The sequence below is a fragment of the Taudactylus pleione genome, unplaced genomic scaffold, assembly GCF_031769625.1.
Source record: "Taudactylus pleione unplaced genomic scaffold, aTauple2 ptg000089l, whole genome shotgun sequence".
Taxonomy (NCBI): domain Eukaryota; kingdom Metazoa; phylum Chordata; class Amphibia; order Anura; family Myobatrachidae; genus Taudactylus; species Taudactylus pleione.
The window spans coordinates 12,163,911-12,183,766 of NW_028284491.1; positions in this window are offsets into that span (position 1 = coordinate 12,163,911).

A 19,856-nucleotide genomic window follows, 5' to 3' on the forward strand; every position below is an offset into this window, starting at 1 on the left:
CATTTTCCTGGAGCTTTCTTCAGAAATATGGAGCAGGTGCCATTTTCTGAGAGATTTTTTTCCTAGAGATTGTGCACTGTGCCAGAGTTTTCAGTGCATGTGCCGACTTGATTCCTTTCATGGGGTAGGGGTCCCAAAGCAGATCACACACGGGTCCCCTTTTTTGATAGATCATCTAGCACTAAAGAGTAGTGTACAAAATAGTTGTTTGGACAATGGACCTCATTCAGAGTCGGTCGTAGTGGCCGCACGGTCGTACGCATCCATATTTTTCTTTCTGCGCCTGCGCATGGCTAGCTGTGCGCACGTGCATATGAGCTCTACCGATTAAAAATACTGTCGGTCGTAGGGCTTCCGACACGGAAGTGGATTGCTAAAGTTGATTGACAGGAAAGACCATTTGTGGGAGTATACGGGGGTGGTGGTCTACAAATGGAGGCGTTCTTCAGCGTTTGCAGGCGTTTTAGGGGAGTGCATAAATTATCTGCTTCGTATGGCCAAGAATTGCGGGTGCATGACAACGTCACTCTACGAACAGGATGATCGTCCAGTCTAAGGTAGGCAAGAAGCGTCCGTAAGCCACAACAGTACAATCGTTAATCCGATGTTACTTGCGATGTTTCTAATTGGAACCACACAAACCAAGCAGCTAAGATTTCTGCATTGTAACTATTAATACTGCTAATTACCTTGTAACTGATTTCACTTGCGTGTGCATTAGGGAATTTGTAACACAAATGTTTATTTGTGCTTTTTAAACTTATTTTTTGAAAACAGTTTTTTAAACATCTAGCATTGTGTTTTGCGTAGCAACCTTTTCAGATACCATACTTTTTCAACCTTGTATACATTGATATAGTTAAATATAGACATTGTTTTAAAAAAATATATATTTTTTTGAAATTCGCCTTTCAGCACAATTTAACTAACAATTGTTAGGGCAACATTTGCATATAATTAAAATAATATTAAAAAAACAAAAAAACAAAAAAAATATTTAATAAAAAAAAAGAGCTTGAGACATTGGTGACAAGAAATATGGGGACTGGACAACAGGTGAGGGAGGAGATATCCAGGGCTACTTTCGTCGTTTGGGCCGGCTTGGAGGAAGAGGTAAGCTACGGACAGCCGACTGGCATGTAACACGCCGACTGGCCTGGCCAGAGGTAGATGGGATTTCCTCTGGCCTAGGCATAGGGCTCTCCATACTTGCGGGGGTGGCTGTTGGGCTGCCAGAGGTGGTGGTCCTGGGAGGAAGGGAGTCTCGCTCCATCATTGCAGGTTTGTTTGCCTGCTCCTGGGTATTGGCCAAACGATCCAGGGCCCCAGCAATGGTCTCCAGGGCCACTGCCACCCTCACCAGAGTGGTCTCCATCCTCAGAAGAACACATCTATTCTCCTGAGTTTGGGAGACCAACCTGGTGAGGAGAGGCACTGCTTGGTCTGATGGTTGCCCTGGAGTAGACTCCACAGGGTCCCCAGATGGAGTACTTGGATCCTCCCCTGCAGAGTCTCCATCTGTGCTGGACTCAGACGTGACCTCAGGAGCAGGCACTACCTATTCTGAGTCTGGAAAAAAAAACACATTAGTATTTTTCTTTAAAAAAAAAACACATACACGTTTTAGCTTTATACTTTTTTGAGTCTTAAAAATATTTACATTCTTGCACATGTGGAGCGTTGAAGTCGGCCATGTCAGTGTCCATAGTGGACACGCCGACTTATCTCCTCTTCCGTCACACATCCCTGAGCCAACGTCTCCAACCTCGTCAAGGCCAGCTCCTCAGGGATGGGATCACCACCTGTCCCCGCAGCATGGTCCACCCTACTCCGTAGCTTCTTCTTCAGTTGGGACTTAAAATCAGTCCAGCTGTCAATGTGATTTTGCATTTTTTAAGGGTTATTTTTTTAAAATAAGATCTCGCTTTTGACTTCAGTACATTCACAATATCATTTTCTTACCATTTTTTAACGACTTTCATGGTTCTGTGGGTTGTCCCCACAGCATTAACAGCCCTGGATATCTCCTCCCAAATCCAGTCTTTGGCTCCAACCCCCATATTTCTTGGGGCATGGACAAGGTTATCCATTGTCATGGTCACCAATGTCTCAAGCTCGATCCGTGAAAACGGAGGGTTTCTTGGCCTTGGCCTGCTTGGGCCCACCTCCTCCTCCTCTAGTGGTGGAATTGGATTCCCAGCACCTACAACATTTTTAAAATTAGATAAAATAAAAAAAGTATATTTTTGGAAATATGAACTGTTCTTGTGTTGTTTAAAAAAATGTGATCGCACTTACCTGCCTCAGTTGACCTCTGCTCACCATGCTCCTCGCTTGACATTTTTCAAACCTGTGAGAGAGCATGAAGAATACTGCCTGTGCAGACTTTTTTAGAGATGTGAGCGCATCCCTGGATTGGTTACCCGTGCATCCTTATTTCCCTAAGTACAAATGCACACCTTTCCTGCATTCCGTAATCACTGCGTGGGTTGGGCTAGATGTGAGCGCATCCCTGGCTTGGTTACCCGTGCATCCTTATTTGCCTAAGTACAAATGCACACCTTTCCTGCATTCCGTAATCACTGCGTGGGTTGGGCTAGATGTGAGCGCATCCCTGGATTGGTTACCCGTGCATCCTTATTTCCCTAAGTACAAATGCACACCTTTCCTGCATTCCGTAATCACTGCGTGGGTTGGGCTAGATGTGAGCACATCCCTGGCTTGGTTACCCGTGCATCCTTATTTGCCTAAGTACAAATGCACACCTTTCCTGCATTCCGTAATCACTGCGTGGGTTGGGCTAGATGTGAGCGCATCCCTGGATTGGTTACCCGTGCATCCTTATTTGCCTAAGTACAAATGCACACCTTTCCTGCATGATTCAATAATTGTGTTTTTTTTTCTTTATTTAAGGCAAAGCCAAATGTTCCCTTACTTGTGGGTTGTAGTTGGAGTGATTTGTGGTGCAGGAAGGGATTGTTAGTGGTTACATTGTTTGAGTTGTTTGAGTGGTGCTTGTGTGTGTTGTTTGAGTGCTGCTTGTGTGTGTTTTTTGAGTGTTGCTTGTGTGTTGTTTGAGTGGTGCTTGTGTGTGTTGTTTGATTGGTGCTTATGTGTGTTGTTTGAGTGGTTTTTTATTTTTATTCTTTTTTTGGTGGTGGATTTTTATTTTTATTTTTTTTTGGTGGTTTTATTTTTTGGGTTTTTTGGGTGGTGGTTTTATTTTGTATTTTATTTTGGGTTGTGGTTTTATTTTTTGTTTTTTTGTGGTGGTTTTATTTTTTGTTTTTTTTGGGTGGTGGTTTTATTTTGTATTTTATTTTTGGTTGTGGTTTTATTTTTTTATTTTTTTTTGTGGTGGTTTTATTTTTTGTTTTTTTTGGGTGGTGGTTTTATTTTGTATTTTTTTGGGTGGTGGTTTTATTTTGTATTTTTTTTTGGGTGGTGGTTTTATTTTTTATTTTTTCGGTGGTGGTTTTATTTTTTGGTTTTTTTGGGTGGTGGTTTTATTTTGTAATTTTTTGGGTGGTGGTTTTATTTTGTATTTTTTTTTGGGTGGTGGTTTTATTTTTTTTATTTTTTTGGTGGTGGTGGTTTTGTTTTTTGTTTTTTTTGGGTGGTGGTTTTATTTTTATTTTTTTTTGGGTGGTGAATTTTTATTTTATTTAGGTGGTGGTTTTTTATTTAGAAATTTGTTTGGTGCATACATTTACGAAACCCGGTTACTTGTTGTATTTGGGTGGCCGTGCTTTTGTAGGCTTAAAAAACCAGCGTTATTTGAAGACTCAAGTAAGTGTGCCAGCCTACTGCAATTTTATTTTTTTAAAAATTTTGTTCTATAAACCAAATAGAAAAAAACATTATTATTAAAAATTTTAACATGTTTTTTGTTATTTTTTTAAGGTGTTTAACAGTCCAGTTTGTACTTGAATCAGGTAAGTGTCTATTTATACAAACCTAAAAGTTTTTTTTTTTAATGATTTATTTTTTTTGCCATTTTTTTAACATTTAATAATGCAGTTTTTAATTTTTGGGAAAATAAAAAAAAAATGTTTAAAAAATTTAAAATTGGCCAATTTCAAAGTTAAGGTTTGTTTTAACAATAATAGTAGTAATAGTGTTTTTTTTCTAAAAAACAAAATTTATTTTTCTTCCCAAGAAAAAACCAACCATACACCAAATACACCTGTATGGATTTCCGAAGATGGCACTGCCCGACCCTGTAAGAATATGCACTATTATTACAAAGCTAAGTATTTTGGACCAAATAATCAAAAACCATTCTCAAAAACACTTTTTTATAATAATTTAACTTTACAGAGGGATGTGGGACAGCTAATAGTGGCCATGTTGCCCCCCACCATCCTTCCTCAGCCTCGTCCTGACCGTAGGCATAGGAGGCGTGCAAGGGCCAAGATATATAGAACATGTGTCACCCTTTTTGGAATGCCTGATGATGTGGTTGTAACCACTTATCGCCTGCCTCCAAATATTATCCTAGACACTCTTTCAATAATAAAGAATGATCTAGAAAGTCAGATTCGCATTCCAACAGCAATCTCACCACTTACACAGTTGATGGCGGTGTTACATTTCTGCACCTCAGGGTCCTTCCAAACCACTGTGGGGCTGGTGGGTGGCCTCTCCGAGCCCTCAATTTCACGGATCCTGAGGCGTGTGCTAGATGCATTCTTCAATCATATAGCACATTTTGTTAGTATTCCTTTGGATATGGAAGCCCTTGATGTGGTAAAGCAGAAGTTTTTTGAAATTGCAGGCTTTCCACACGTCATAGTGGTAGTGGATGGCACTCACATAGCACTTCAGCTCACTGCATGCAGGGAACAAATATATAGGAACCGTAAACATATCATTCCCTAAATGTGATGGCGCTATGTGATGCCTCCCTCCAGATCCTCTCCGTGAATGCCAGATTTCCAGGCTGCAGCCATGATGCGTACGTGATCCAGCATTCAGGGATTTGGCCAAAATTAAGCACACTGCAAGCTGGTGACGCGTGGCTTCTTGGTAAGTATAAATCCAGTATGTAGCTATAGTAATAGTGTAAACATGTTTTCATGGTCAATTTATGTATCTTTTGGTGTCCCATTTCCATCAGGTGACAGTGGATATCCTTGCACGCCCTGGCTGCTGACTCCTTACATGTTTGTTATTTAATACATTTTTGGCATTAAATAAAAATGGTTTGTGTAATATTTTTATGAAAGCCATTTTGAGGTGGATAATGTATGCCATCCCCAAAAAAAGCTTTTGCACAACATTCCTGCAAATGTTCTTAAGGTTTAACAAAACATTTTTGAATTTGTTATACTATGGAAAGGCACCCAGCTTTGTTCACAAAGTATTTGAAATGCTGAATTACACCCTTTAATTTGTTCAAAAAAAGAGGACAAATGTTTGAGCAACAAAAACTTTAATGCAATATAAAAATGTTTCAAATGTACAAAGATGAGAAAAACAAACTATAAATGATCCAAACTCCCCACAATACGTTGGAGGCAGCAGTAGGCCTCCAATAAATGGCCACTTGTTCTGAGCTCCTCCCTAATTTGCACCAGGATGTGGGTTAGATCTGTGGACAGAAACATTTTTTTTTGTTTAAAAACTTCTTAAAAATGACCAACATCTGAACATTACACATTAGTCAATGACCCAAAAAGTGGTTAAACACAATGGTGTTAGGGTGTGTTTTAAAGTTTCATCCACACATCATTATTAATATGTTGATACTTTTATGGTGTCAAAACAATTGGAAACCCTAACTATGTGGCATAAGCCAAAAACCCCTATGATGTTGTAAAAAATAATGGGAGGTGTATTCTTAAGTCATGATGGCCATATCCTTTAAACACAATGCAAGTATTCACGTCAAGAAAGTTCTTGATAATCCAAAAATACAATGTGTTTGTTTGTTGTGGCAAACATCACTTTTCCTAATGAAGTTACATCTTAGTAAATTTTAAACACAGTGTACACAACATTAACAAGGGTGTTCTGGTTCCTAGCACCTTGCCAAGTTCTGTGACATGTTTTTCTTACATATAAAATACTAATCCAAATGTAATCTTTTTTTCCCAAAAAAATAACAATTTTGGAAAAACCCAAAATGCATAAATATTTGGGCTCCCCCCCCATAAAAAAGTCCAAGGCACAAAACAAGCACGAAATTTTGAATAACAGCATTACTGCGCAATGATTTTGACACCCATACTGAAATTAAAAAAAAGAACCAATGCCCAAAAATGTTTACAAAAACATGGATAACAACAACACCAAATGTGTAGCAAAACCCCCAATGTAGATGGTGCCGGAGATGGTGCAGGAGATGGGGAGTAATTTGGAGTTGGGGGAATGGCGGGAGGGGAAATAGAGTGGCAAACACCAAAGGGAGGGGATATTTGGGATGAGTGGGCAGGGGAGGGAGGAATACTCGGGGAGGATTGGAAGAGGGAGGGAGGGTTACTGGGGGAGTGTGGTAGGGAGGGAGGGCTGGGTTGAGCGGATGGGGAAGGTGAGGGTGAGGGCTGCTGGTTGGCACCTGCATTTCCTCCAATTCTGCGTGCCCTTCTCTGTCTCCGCTGTGTTTCTAAAATTTATAGATAAAAAAAAAAGTTTCGTTTTCAATTTCGGCTACACAATACAAGTACACTTTACACATTCAGGACAATAGGGACAATATACAGGAGGGTTTTTCAACATTGACTAAAAGAATTGGAAAAGGAACATACATTTTTAACAGTCAACTAATTATTACATTTATACAAACGCATACTTATGCCTGCGTAGTCGCGCCCGCAAATTCCGCAAAAGGACAGGCGACTGGCGGCGCAGATCTGACCAGCGCTAATTGCACTATATTGCGCCTGTATCCCGCACTTCGAAGGGCTTGCCTCACCTCCGCATAGGCCGCCCGCTTTATGCGGTTGGAAATAGGAGGCTGGGTGGTCGTAATCCGCCTGTCCATTATCTGGACGAGAATCATTAATTCTCTCCTGGTAAAGAGCGCGGCTCTCATGATGGCAATGGCCGATTTTTCAGAACATGAAATATACATGGGATAAAAAAAAGATGATTGGCTAAAATATTTACTCAGTTTCCAAAAAAACCTACTATTGGGCAATCCTTTAATCATGTGGCCCGAAAAATAAGGTCACATTTGATTGGCTACAACACGCAGTGTGCAATTGCAAACATAAGAGTGCAAATGATCCTATCGCAAAATGCACATGCATTTTTAAAGTTAACACAATTAGCAACAGTACATTCACAGATAATAAACATTACTTTGTTTTTTAAATTGTGTGAAAAAAAAAAGAGAACGGAGAAAACACCCACGAAATGAACAATAAAGTTTATTGACACATGATAAAAAACTCGTTTTAAAGAACAGCAAGAGTTAAACATTCTTAATTAGATAATTGACAACAAGCTAATAACAAGCTGATCAATTGTCCATGTAAACATGACAGGTGACCATCAAAACAACACATATGGCCGCAAACATCAGAACATAATTAGCATACAGCGACTGACAGCGCCTGACTACGATTGTCTCGTTCGTTCGATCAGATCAGTCGGTAGGTAGAGGAGGTGCAGTGCTAATGAATGGGCATCACTTTGTTTACGATCGACTCTGAATGAGGTCCAATGTCCCCTCCAGACAGTAGTTAGTTTCACTTTGTTTGGACAATGTCCCCTCCAGACAGTAGTTAGTTTATTAAGGATCCCTGTGTTGTTGCATTAAAAGTCAACTGTTAGAATGGCAGCACTGACAGATGGGACTGACAGCCGCTGCCATTTCCTGACCACACCCATTCGGGTAAAATCCATGATTCTCTTCCACATTCTCTACATCTCCAGGCTCATAGAACTGCTTAATAAGCTCTTTTCCTACTTAAACTGAGGAAACACACTCTTTAATCTGTCAGTAGAAGCTTAAGTTGGAGAAAAGCACAATGTTCTGTCTAAGCAGCATATTTAACTTGGGCTAACAAAAAAAAAACAATCACGATAATATTTGAAACATAACCAGACTAAAACCTACATGATGATCTGCCAGTGACAGACATGTCTAAATATGTACACGGTTAAGTATTAGGTGAGACATGATTTCAATTTGTTTATGGAAGTAAGCTCTAACATAAGCTTTAGAGAGGTATAGTACTGTCCAATACTGACAGTGCAATTACATGGACAAGTACACAAAACACTGCTAGACAAAATGATCAATGGTTAATTTTTTTCTACATCCTTTCTCTATTCAGAGCAAAACAATTATCTGAAATCATGGGGGGTATTTATCAAAGCTGGGAGAGAGATAAAATTGTGAGAGATAAAGTACTAAGCAATCAGCTTCCAATTTACATTTAGCAGGCTGTGTTTATAAAATTATAGTTAGGAGCTGATTGGTTGGTAATTTATTTTTTACAATTTTATCTTTCTCCCAGCGTTGATAAATACCCCCCACATATGTATAGAAATAAAAAAAATGTAAAGAAATTCCTGTTTGCATAACTAATAACAAAAACACAAATAGTAAAAACGCTATCTACTCTATACATTGGTAGGTCTGTTCTCACCCACTTTATTCTTATCCCTTTCCTCTCTCTGACCTTGCCCTCTCATCTTGCCTGGCTTTCCCCTCTTTGTCACTGCTGTCTTATGTTGTGCTCTGTCATCTTGCCCTCTGTCCTCTAACCCTTCTTGGCCTTTTCTTTATCACTGCTTAATGATACCTCGCCCCCAGCCTGCCCGCTCTGTTCCCACTCACCTGTGTGCAGGCTATGTGCCTGTTGTGACACCCACTGCTGAGCAGCTCCCAGTAGTCTCCAGTGCTGTCGCTCTTGCTGCATCCCCATTGTCTGTGGGTGGTATTCCTGGGCTTTTAAGATAAATAGGGCCTGGATCTTCTGCTTCTGGGGGTCCTCAGTAATTTGATACTAGTGCTGTTGCTTAGTTGTTAGTGTCGGTAGTTGGTGCATTGACACCGCAGCCTGGTAACAGTGGAGGAACTGGGGTTTCTGCTGCCATGTCCTTGTTGTCTGCCGTGCAGTTGGGGCCTCTGGTCCAGCAATTGGGGCATGTCTGAGGGCTGGCTCTTTCTCTTACTATTTGTTACTCTGTTTCCACAAACTTTTATCATATCTGTACTGGAGACTGTATTGCGGTTGATCAAACACCTATTTCACACCGCAGCCACGGACTTTTACAATGACTGGAGTGAGAACATTGGAGTTGTGAGATATATTGTAACCTTTTTCCTTCCTTTAGAACTCTGCATATCAATTAAATGCAACATTGTTTTGTTGGTTTATGTTCGATCTTAAAAACCTTTTTATTATAGAGATCAATAAATGTAATATTTTTAAGAATAACTGTGGGAGTTTCTGTACAAATTTCCATCTACACAAGCGCCGGCGATATATTTATTTGTTTTTCTGTGAAGGTTTGCACACCTTTTTTTCATTGACAGCAGCTGTGTATTTGCATGTATGAGAGAGTTTAAACGCCTATGACAACTCATACAGTATACACCTTTATATGTTTACTCTTACCGCTAAGGCTAAGCAGGCATTTGCAGCGGCAAAGTTGAAAGGGGCATTGGGGTGGAAACGTATAAATCATATACGTATTGGCTATTGGGGGTTCTCCGCTTTTTGCAGCCTGCTTAACAATCAACATTCATCTTTGCTGCCGGTTTTGCGTCTTCTTGCTTGGTTAGTGCTTTGTTCATGCAATTTAATGTGTTCTTTACGACTCGTCATGTGCCTGGCGTCGAGAACTCATTTGTGGAAGTGTTTTCTAGGCAGGATTGGGTTAGGTTCTGTGAGTTGGCACCATCAGCTGCTTTGGTCTTTGATGTTTTATCCACACTATGGAGGGTCTCGCATGTTGGTCCATGGTCCCTTGGACTTTGACGAATTATGAAGTTTTGTGGCAGCAGTGGGAATGTTTTTTGCAGCAATGGAGTTCTTTAGGTAAATCCCGGTACAGTAATTTGTTAGACTTTGTCAGGAACCTATTCGCTAAGTATCTAACTTATGTGGCCCAGAGGGTTACTGGCATCTGTATTTTTAAAATTGGTGGGTTATCATGATATCACTAAGAGTTTTTTGGCTCAGAAAGCCCTTAGGAGTTGGTCATGTTTTGGCTCTGCGGCAGATGATCAATGTTGTTCCATTGGCCCTGCATTTCTGTTAAGGTTAATCGCGAGCTTTAACGTTTGTGTATTCATCTTCCTTCAAAGTTTCTTTGTTTAGTATCATTTTTGCTTTGGTATAGCCTATCATGGGACTTTTCTCCTCGTTATCATGTTCTCATGTTTTCCAGGATACCATGTTATGCCAGATTCAGCAGTTTAAGTCCCAACAGTTGGGCAGGGAACTCTGGGTGTCCCTAAAGCCCTGTAGGAATACCAAGCTCTGTCCAGTACACCTGACCATGTCATATATGGGCTTCCGTCCTTCTCTGCCTGGTGCATGGTTGATGGAAGCAAATAGCTCGCCTCTGACAAAATTTCAGTTTAGGTTGGTTTTTCATCACTTTCAGAATAGGTGCCGCGACATTTGCTGCCTCCTCTGGTCTATCAGTGCAGGAGCTCAAGACTCTGGGAAGATGGGATTCCAATGCCTACAGGAGAAACATTTGTGTGGAGAATGGGGGTCTTGAGGGATATTGCCCTGTTATTTTGCCCTGCTGTGGGCAACAATTGTAAAAAAAAAATAATATATATATATATATATATATATATATATATATAGTAAATAAATATATAAAATATATAGTCCAAATTTCTGAAAAGATCCTGCAGGTTTTGTGTCAAGTTTTTACCTCTGGTGAAGTCATCCCCCCCCTCCTCTTTCCTTAACCCTCCTTTTAGTTGGATATATTATGCAACTTTACTCACCTATTCTTTGTGTATTGCAGGTGGTTTCATGTACGATTTGGTTGTTTGACTATTCCTTTGTGTTTTGGGCTCCTCGATACCGTTTTGCATCCGATACATATGTTTTTCCAATCTGGGACCGGGTCAGGTGGTTTGGGTTCAGGGGGATGTTATGGAAGATATTCTTACTCAGGCTCCGTATGGCGATTGAGCAATTTGGTGCCCCCCTTGTCTTTGAGATGCATCTTGGGGGTTATGATTTATGCCAGAGGACGTCCTTGGATTTGCGTCACGTGATTGTGCGTGACTTACAGGAAGTGGCGAGGCTTTGGCCTAAGTGTGTGGTGGTTTGGTCCTCTATCATTGCTCGCTTGTCTTGGCATTGTAGGTCGAGTGGGACAGTTATCGCTTTAGGAAAAAGGTCAATAGTTGGGTGGCTAGACTTGTTGGAGCCGGGTGGGTTGGTGGTGCATCACCCCATAATCTGCATTCAAGATGCCCATCTTTTCCATTGGGATTGGGTTCACCTCACAGAAGAGATTAATTTTTTGTTGCTTGAGGACTATTTTTCTGTTTTAGCAGTGTTGGCTGATTGGTTTAGTTAGTATGGCAGTGGGCTTGGTTCTTTATGAAGAACCATGTGTGGGAGGAAAAACCAGCAACTTGGCATCCAGCCTACTGCAGTATGGGGTTGCTCTCCCCTTCAATGCCCTGGTAAGGCTGATTTCACCCTACTGGGGTCAGCAGCACCTCTCAACCAAGCAGGCCTGAATAGTTGGCCCTTGTAAATTGTAATTTCACATTTGCCTTTGACAATGGGATAGTTGGCCCTCGCAATCTGTGACATCATTTGCCTAAGTCATGGTCACAAAATGCTTGCCATTCTTTGTCACCATACTTCTGTTGTAATAAATAAGCTGACCATTACTTTTTGAATGGCACAGTTGATCTCATGTCTTTATTTTAGTTAAGTTTTAGAGTGTTAAGATTCCTGGTTATATGCATCTGTCATCTGAGAGTTTATGAATGTGACCTCTGTTCTTTCATTTTCATACCATTTGGATCAGTAGCTGTATTTAGTTTGTGGAAGGCTTTTCAGGCTGTTATCCTTTTTTCAGTGACCACCCATAGCTTTTGCGAGCGGCCAGGTGATGGTCGCGATGGTCACCAACTTTTGTGCACTGGTGAGGCCTCTATCAACTACTTGTTTACTGTAACCTCGTGCGTAAAATCTTTGACAAATCTCAGTCAACTGTATCTCCATAAGATCGCATTCGGAATTGTTCCTGAAGACACGCAGAAACTGCGATATCTGTAAATTATGTTTCAGTCCATCCAGATGGTGACTGGTGGCCAATAGTGTCGTGTTTTTATCAGTGGGCTTTCTATATAAAGTATAGGCCAACCGACCTTGTTTTTTTAAAAATTAGTACATCAAAAAAGCGACGCTTGAGTCTACTTAGCCTATCCTGTTATTTAATTTACTATTCAATTCTTGTTAATACGAATTGTTTTTTCGCCTCAAAAATGGCAGAGGGTCAGTATTTCCTTAGTGAGACACTGCTTAGTGATGCAGAAAATGTACAAATAAGCCTCACTGATGATGATGCTGCCAGGGTTCTCTTTGAACAACTGAAATCTGATATTCTATCTAGTCAAACTCCTAGTGAAAAGCTAAGTAGACTCAAGCGTCATGAAGTCGATTTAATGCTGCATGGTCAATTTTTATCTGACTACTGTAGAACAAAAAGAATACCGAGAGGGTTTCGCATCAGTAATGTGCCCACCATCAGCCACAGGAACCCTGGTTTCTGCAGCCGATGGTGCGGTATTCTAAATAAATGTTCCCTTGATCTGCTGTTACTAGTGGTTGAAGAGGTAGGGAAAGAGTTGACCATAACGAAGGATGAAATCCTTTCTTTTGATAAAGAATTTAGTACTATTCTTCTAAATGATAAAACCGAAACCTGGTTGTAGAAACTCAATACCAGTATTGAAAAATACAGGTCAGAGGTTATAGCCTTCAAACAAAAAAAGGTTAAAACTGTAGAATATGATTATAAGAACCATACAGTGTAGAAATGGTTATTGGGGGATGGTAACTTGGGCCGGACTACCTTTAAGGCACGTCGACAGCGCCACTATAGGGAGTTGAGGTTTGACACAAGTTCTAACTCAACCTCAGAGTCAGAAAACACTGAAGCTAGACCTCAATCTGGTGTTTTTTTAGGCATGGCTACAAGGTCTCAGATGGGAGAACCAATAATAAATACCACAGGCTGCACCCAAAGAGGGGGAACCACAAGAGAGCGACTGCAAGGCAAAAGGGGAATGATGAGGAATTGATCTTTAACTTATCTATATGTACCCTCTCGAGGGGTCTGAGTTTTGTTCCAACGTGCAACTTTGATAGTTTTGATTGGTCAATTGACCATTACAAAATGGGGAGGAAATTGAGACTTAAAGAGTTTTTCTCTAATGATAAATCCACAAATGTGACTAAACCAAATATGATGGGTAGTAAGTTTAAAAAAATCTAGTAAATTTGATCCGTCCTCTAATAATCCTAGTATTAAAACCTTCCTAAGGATGGTAGATAACGATGTTAAAAATGATGTTGAACAAAAACTAAATCATGTTTATAACAACCTGAGCCATGAGGAGAAATTAGCACTTAAAACTCTCCAAAATGACACTACAATAGTGATTCGCAAAGCAGACAAGGGAGGAGCGATAGTCCTCCAGGACTTTTCAAATTATGATTCAGAGATTTGCAGACAGTTAGGTGATACTGTCACTTACTAGAAGGTCTCCTTTAACCCGGGACCTAGAATTAAAAAAGAGATTGATGGTTTAATCCACCTTGCCTTACTTGAAGGTTGGATTAATGCGACCACAGCGGACTTCTTGACAGAAGATTTCCCGGTAACGCCAATTCTATACACACTCCCAAAAAGTGCATGAGTCACTTACTGACCCACCGTGTAGACCAATCATCTCCGCCCAGGGGTCAGTTTTACAGTCCCTCGCGGAGTTGTTAGATCACTACTTACAACAATGTGTGGTCAGGTCTAAGACCTATACCAGAGATACTGGTCACTTTCTGGAAGGTATAGGTAAACTGTCTAATATACCTGATGAACGTTATTTGGTCACTATTGATATATGCTCCCTCTACACCATCATCCCACATGATGGTGGTGTAGAGGCAGTTCGCCAAAGCTTGATACTTGGCCCATACACTGGGCCTCTGATTGAATTTCTCCTCACACTATTGAGAACTGTATTGGAATGCAATCACTTCCTATATGAGGATAACTTCTATATGCAGAGGTCCGGGATGGCCATGGGCTCGAATATGGTCCCGGCCTATGCAAACCTCTACATGGATCAATACGAGTGCCACCATATTTTATCCCAATATCAAGATAACATTATTTATTATTGATGCTATATTGATGATGTTTTTGTTAAATGGCAGGGCAGTATTGAGGCCTTCAATACAATGATGGAGACTTTAAACTCACTTGATAGTCCTGTACAGTTTTACAAGTGCAATTGATGATAAATGAATGAGCTTTCTTGATGTACTAATTTTTAAAAAACTTTCTATACTTTAAATAGAAAGCCCACTGATAAAACCACGACACTGTTGGCCACCAGTCACCATCCAGATGGACTGAAACATAATTTACTGATATCGCAGTTTCTGTGTGTTTTCAGGAACAATGCCAAATGCGATCTTATGGAGATACAGTTGACTGAGATTTGTCAAAGATTTTACGCATGAGGTTACAGTAAACAAGTAGTTGATAGATGCCTCACCAGGGCACGAAAGTTGGCCTCAACAGGCGAAGATGTAAGATCTAAAGATCCGTGTACTGCTGAAGGAGACAGATTGATATTGGGTACTCAGTGTGACACTGGTTTAAGAGCGGTACAAAATCGGTGAGGAAGCACTGGCCCCTGTTACAAACTGAACCAAGTTTAAAAGGTATTGGATTTAAGCCACCTCTACTAAGTGTTCGGAGAGGGGCTAACCTGAAAGACCTTCTTTACAGGACCAATATGTCTATCATGAAGAAACAGCAAGAGGGTTGGCTTTCTAAGAAAAATGTCTGTTACCGCTGCTTGGGTTGTACCACTTGCAGAGCTTTACTAGTTGGAACATCTTTTTCACACCCACATAGTGGGAATCGGATCAATATTAAGTATCAGAGACCTTTGGTAACTGGAAGTGACATGGCCGGGTGAGTGGAACACATGACTTCCGGGATGGCTGGAGCACATACCGGAAGTGCGCGGCTTATGTTAGCATTTGAACTGTAGCTATAGCTTGCTTTAGCCCCAGCTGTATTGCGCTTGCAAAAACGGGAGGTTTGTTAGTTGAAGGGTGAGCTCGGTGATTGTATATCAGGTGCTATTTGCCTGTAAAGCCAGCTCTGTCCCGCTAGTATCACTTCCAGTCGTTGGGGGTGGAGCTAAGGTAAACATTAATTGCTAAGGGTATTTAATGTGGCTAAGGTGGAAGGTGTTTATATGTCCTGTGTCTTGCCTGTTTGTGTCCTGAAGAAGACCGCGTTTGTGCGGTTGAAATGTCGACCTTCTGACAATTTTACTATGTCTTGAACATTAAAGTAGGTTGCTCTCTAACTTTTTTGTAACCTGAAGAAAAGTCCTGGTGAGTGCTTTCTTTTTCAATTGCTACATTTTTGGTACCGTATGGATATGAGTGAATGGTCACCCTAGGCAACATTTATTGGGTAATTTCAAGTGAGAGCTGACTCTCTGGATTTTATGTGAATGAATATATATATATATATATATATATATATATATATATATATCAACTCTGCAAATAGGCGGCACTCGGAGACTTGTAATCCAGTGAAAACAATGGTGTTTATTTCAACGTTTTGGGGAACATTGAAATAAACACCATGGTTTTCACTGGATTACAAGTCTCCGAGTGCCGCCTATTTGCAGAGTTGATCTATGTTGGGGGTGCTGTTCTCCTTGGGAAGGCACCGGAGCAAGTTACCCCGTGGTGGGTCCAGAGTGCCGGGTTTCACAGAGGATATATATATATATATGTGGGTGTGTATGTATGTATGTTCCTATGTAATATATGTGTGTGCTATAATATATATATACAGCGGTCAAAATAAGTATTGAACACATCAACAATTTTCTCAGTAAATATATTTGTAATGGGGCTATTGTAATTAAATTTTCACCAAATGTCAGCAACAACCCATGCAATCCACACATGCAAAAAAATCACACCATAGATATCCATAAGTTATGTGTAACAATGTGAAATGACTCACGGAAAAATGTATTGAACACATTTACTGAAATGTAATACTTCGTACAAAAGCCTTTGTTGGTAATGACAGCTTCAAGATAGTTCCTGTATGGAGAAACTAGTCGCATGCATTGCTAGGTGTGATTTTGGCCCATTCTTCCACACAAACAGTCTTCAAATCTTGAAGGTTCCATGGGCCTCTTCTATGAACTCTGGGCCTTATTAAGACCCACACGATTTTTCCCGCCGCTCGCTGGCTAAAAGGGGCCGGCTATTTAAATCATGCGCTCGCACTGCGTCGCGTAAAGCCGCTCACTAAGTAATAGTGAGCGGCCACACTGTGCACTCCCACCTGTATAAAGAAGTCCCTTTGTCACTCGCAACACACGTCTTCTCCGGCAGTTGTTGGATTAATCGGGAACATCGAGAGCCATCGGAGCTGCTCGCATCGCTTTTGGTAGTCTTTTCCCACCACCACATTGCGAGTAGTTCAGGCTAAAATACAACCCAGTCACGTGTGTAATGATGCTACTTTGCTAATTGTGCACACCCATTAAACTCCGTTCTGACGGTCGGGCACGCCTGTGTTAGCCCATCCACACCCCCGTTTACAAGCACCTTCCCCTGTTACCACCCACAAACGGCACTATCTGTCACTCAAAATAGCGGCCCGACTGTGGGCTACGGGCGAGCACTTTCCAATTGCAATGACTGGTTCGCGCATGTGCATTGCGAATCATACGCATGTGCAGATTGCGAAAAATCGATCAATGCGAGCGAGCGCACCATAGCATCCAGGTCTGAATCAGGCCCTCTGTTCTTTAGTTCTTTCATTAGATTTTCAATTGGATTCAAGTCAGGTGATTGGCTGGGCCATTCTAGCAGATTTATTTTCTTTCTCTGAAACCAATTGAGAGTGTACTTGGCTGTGTGTTTGGGATCATTGCCTTGCTGAAATGTCCACCCTTGTTTCATCTTCAGCATCCTGGTAGATGGCAGCAGATTTTTATCAAGAATGTCACGGTACATTTTTCCATTCATCCTTCCTTCAACTATATGAAGTATGCCAGTACCGTATGCTGAAACACAGCCCCACACCATGGGGCTCCAAACTTCACTGTTGGTATGGGGTTTTTGGGGTGATGTGCTGTGCCATTTCTCCTCCAAACATGGTGTGTATTATGGCATCCAAAGAGTTCAATTTTGGTCTCATCTGACCAGACTCTATTCTCCCAGTATTTCACAGGCTTGTCAAAATGTTGTGCAGCAACCTTTAAACAAGCTTCAACATGCTTTTTCTTCAGCAATGGAGTCTTGTGTGGTGAGTGTGCATACAGGCAATGGCGGTTGAGTGCATTACTTATTGTTTTCTTTGAAACAATTGTACCTGCTAATACCACGTCTTTCTGAAGCTCTCCACAAGTGGTCCTTGGACAACTCTTCTGAAAATTATTTTCACTCCTCTGTCAGAAATCTTGCGAGGAGCACCTAGTCGTGGCCGGTTTATGGTGAAATTATGTTCTTTACACTTCCAGAATATGGCCCCAACAGTGCTCACAGGAACATTCAAAAGTTTAGAAATCTTTCTGTCACCAATGGCATCAGTATGTTTTGCAACAATAAGGTTGCGAAGGTCTTGAGAGAGCTCTTTGCTTTTACCAATCATGAGATGTTTCTTGTATGACACCTTGGTAATGAGACACCTTTTTATAGGCCATCAGTTGTGACTGAACCATCTTATATTAATTTGCACTGACAAGGGGCAGGAGGATTGCTTTCTAATTACTGATAGATTTCAGCTGGTGTCTTGGCGTTCCATGCCTTTTTGCACCTCTCTTCATGTGTTCAATACATTTTCCCTGTGTCATTTCACATTATTACACATAATTTAATTTATGAACATCTATGGTTTGGTGTCTTTGCATGTGTGGCTTGCATGGGTTGTTGCTGACATTTGATGAAATTTTCATTACAATAGCCCCATTACAAATATTTTACCCGCTTTATATGTGTGTGTATGTGTGTTTGTTCCTATGTAATATATGTGTGTGTTTTATATATATATATATATATATATATATATATATATTATATATGTGTGTGTATGTGCATGCGTGTTTGTTCCTATGTAATATGTGTGTTTTATATGTATGTGTGTGTATTTGCATGTATGTATCTTCCTATGTAATATACATTACCGTTCAAAAGTTTGGGGTCACCCAGACAATTTCGTGTTTTACATGAAAACTGACTTTTATTTATCAAATGAGTTGCAAAATGAATAGAACATATAGTCAAGACATTGGCAAGGTTAGAAATAAATGATTTTTATTTGAAATAATAATTTTATCCTTCAAACTTTGCTTTCATCAAAGAATGCTGCTTTTGCAGCAATTACAGCATTGCAGACCTTTGGCATTCTAGATGTTAATTTGTTGAGGTAATCTGAAGAAATTTCACCCCACGCTTCCTGAAGCACCTCCCACAAGTTGGATTTGTTTGATAGGCACTTCTTGCGTACCATACGGTCAAGCTGCTCCCACAACAGCTCAATGGGGTTGAGATCTGGTGACTGCGCTGGCCACTCCATTACAGACAGAATACCAGCTGCCTGCTTCTTCCCTAAATAGTTCTTGCATAATTTGGAGGTGTGCTTTGGGTCATTGTCCTGTTGGAGGTGGAAATTGGCTCCAATCAAGAGCTGTCCACAGGGTATGGCATGGCGTTGCAAAATGGAGTGATAGCCTTCCTTATTCAAAATCCCTTTTACCTTGTACAAATCTCCCACTTTACCAGCACCAAAGCAGCACCAGACCATCACATTACCTCCACCATGCTTGACAGATGGGGTCAGGCACTCTTCCAGCATCTTTTCACTTGTTCTGCGCCTCACAAATCTTCTGTGTGATCCAAACACCTCAACCTTCGATTTGTCTGTCCATAACACTTCCAATCTCCCTCTGTTCAATGTCTGTGTTCTTTTGCCCATATTAATCTTTTCCATTTATTGGCCAGTCTGAGATATGGCTTTTTCTTTGCCACTCTGTCTAGAAGGCCAGCATCCCAGAGTCGCCTCTTCACTGTAGACATTGACACTGGCGTTTGCGGGTACCTTTTAATGAAGCTGCCAGTTGAGGACTTGTGAGGCATCTATTTCTCAAACAAGAGACTCTAATGTACTTGTCTTCTTGCACAGTTGTGCACTGGTGCCTCCCACTTCTCTTTCTACTCTGGTTAGAGCCTGTTCGTGCTGTTCTCTGAAGGGAGTAGTACACACCGTTGTAGGAAATGTTCAGTTTCTTGGCAATTTCTCGCATGGAATAGCCTTCATTTCTAAGAACAAGAATAGACTGTCAAGTTTCACATGAAAGTTCTCTTTTTCTGGCCATTTGGAGAGTATAATTGAACCCACAAATGTGATGCTCTAGATACTCAACTAGCTCAAAGGAAGGCCAGTTTATAGCTTCTCTAATGAGCAAACCCGTTTTCAGCTGTGCTAACATAATTGCACAAGAGTTTTCTAATCATCCATTAGTCTTCTGGAGTGATGGTTGCTGGAAATGGGCCTCTATACACCTATGTAGATATTCCTTGAAAAACCAGATGTTTGCAGCTAATATAGTAATTTACCACAATAACAAT